The sequence below is a fragment of the Thermochaetoides thermophila genome, assembly GCF_000221225.1.
Source record: "Thermochaetoides thermophila DSM 1495 unplaced genomic scaffold scf7180000011819, whole genome shotgun sequence".
In the NCBI taxonomy this organism is placed as follows: domain Eukaryota; kingdom Fungi; phylum Ascomycota; class Sordariomycetes; order Sordariales; family Chaetomiaceae; genus Thermochaetoides; species Thermochaetoides thermophila.
Genome location: NW_006383035.1, coordinates 900314 through 902643, shown reverse-complemented (window position 1 = coordinate 902643; position 2330 = coordinate 900314).

The window sequence follows — 2330 nt, the reverse complement described above, 5'->3', positions numbered from 1 at the left end:
ATTTTTCTTTTTTTTTTGATATCTGAGTTCCATCAAAGTGAAATCCATACAGAAAATGCCATCAAGTACCTTAACGGGACTATAACCGTCTATAATTTCTAGTTTTCACCGAAGAATTTATGGCCCTGTAACTTTCCAACATGTAATGTTCCGCATGGCTAGTATCATGAACACAACCGAGAGGAGAAATGAGAATGCGAAGAAAGTGACAAGAAAGTTGAATGAACGAGCCACAACTCAAGACATTGTCCATTTTTGCCGTTATCTCTGCACCAATGGTCACGTCAAAGAACTGATCTCCGGTGATGTAAGCAGTATCATCGAGATCTGAAGTAGTGATATCATAAAGCGAATCTGGATGTGTTATCTTGGGTTTCATGGCAAGCTCACTATCTCTGCCCTTGCTCTCGGGGAGAAGGTGCACAAAGACCGTGCTTTTTCTAGGCTGTACACAGACCTCATTGTTAAACAACGAAGCAAGTTCGATGTCCACAGTGAGAACTATGCCACTCTTTGGGACTTGATGCACCAAAAACAATTCAGAGTCGTATCTTGTAAGAATAGCGCTGTGTGCCCTGGACTCATGACCCAGCAGTTTGAGTTTGATTTCCTGTGAGCTTATTTGAATCCGGCTAGCCGGTTTATGTGGAGTTGATATGATAAGAACAAGGCTGTTCAATCTTTGGGGAGCGCATATTGGGTTTGGGTAGAAATGTCGCTCAACATCGTGCCAGGCCGTGTAGGAAGTTTGTAAAAACATCTCCTTGATCTCAACGTCGTGAACATCGTCTTCCAAGAAAAAGTGCAGAGAATGGGAGTAATCAAATAGCCGGAGATATACAGCTTGGCCCGGAGAGTCTTGATGGATTAATGGGAGGCAAACATAGGCATTATCTCGCATGAAACCGGTCCAAAGGAACGTTACCTCTTTTTCCCCATATGTTGAAAGTGGGTTATCGACACGAAAGATGGGTAGCTGAACACGAATACCCCGACTTGTCATGTGTGCTGGCTGCAATGAATTGGAAAATTCAAGAAGGTTTGTTCTTTTCTGAAATGCCGTTGAGAAGCTGGTTTGTTTGAGCGAAGAATATAGGTGAGAAGGCCGACTGTGTATGAAAGCATTTGGCCGCCGAGCTAGAACGGGGGTTGGATATATGAGTCGCGGTCTCTCTGAGCTTTGCCATATTGAGTACCAGTGGTCAGGAAAGATCCCAGTATCCATCCATAGTAGCAACGAAAGGTCTTCTGATTGTTTGAGTATTTCCTCCTGTAGGCGATAGAATGCCCGGTAGCCCTCTCCATAAATAAGTGGTATATTAACGTCAAAAATGCCTAGAAGACAGTATGCTTCATCTTCTGGTTTTGTCGTGGTTCTCGGTGCAGCCCAGGACATCTTCTCTGCGACAGTGAAGTTTTTCAGATCTTCACCGTGTATCGCTGATTGTGGAATGCCCGTAATATCGGAGAGTACACCAGACAATTGAGTTTTTGTGCCAACCAATGACCAGTCATTTGCGCAGAACATAACCATAGGCGGCGCGAGTAGCTCTTGCAAGGTCCATCCACGGGTAAACCATCGACACTTTCCCAATCGGAGCAGAGCAGCGCCACTCAAAGACACCGAGGGTCTTTTCTCATTGTCGTTCCAGTCTACTGGTAATTCGGGAATAAGGTCAGCAGGCGGCATGTCTTCCAGGTACACATAGCATATAGTCGAATCCCGATACCAGGCAAACATGCTGTTGATAGCCTCTGAAAGTTCGGCGCTGGAGGTTTTATTGATGCAACAAGTATCAACCCAGCACCATTCAAAGCCATGAGATTTGGCTACCTCACAAAATCGTCGGATTTTCTGAAAACCATCTTTATCCTCGAGGCCTGGAGGCCTAGATAACATCTCCTGGAAGGTTACCTCTTCCGATCCCCATGTATGAGAAAGAATGGCATAGAATGGCCTTGCAGAGTTGTCGAAAAACTCTTTAAATTGCAATGTATTTGTATTGAGCAGTCGCATTGGTTCGAGGTTGCGTTCGGCGAGGAACGGAGGTCAGCGCGGATGATAAAGGATGGTATTATTGAATGAAGTGGACGAGTGTATAGCAACGGAGTACCAGAGAATAACAAGAAGATGGCCCGGGTGGTGTTGATGTTGAGCCGTTTACTTATGCAACCTGGAATTCCCTTATACGTGCCGGTTATGGATTCATAGAAAGCACCATTTGATTTCCCGAAGTTGGGCATCAATCAAGCTAAAAAGATTATGTCCAGTGGGCTGCATAACTGGTAGCATTCACAACGCTTAAATGTGGCTGTGTCTTTCTCCTCAA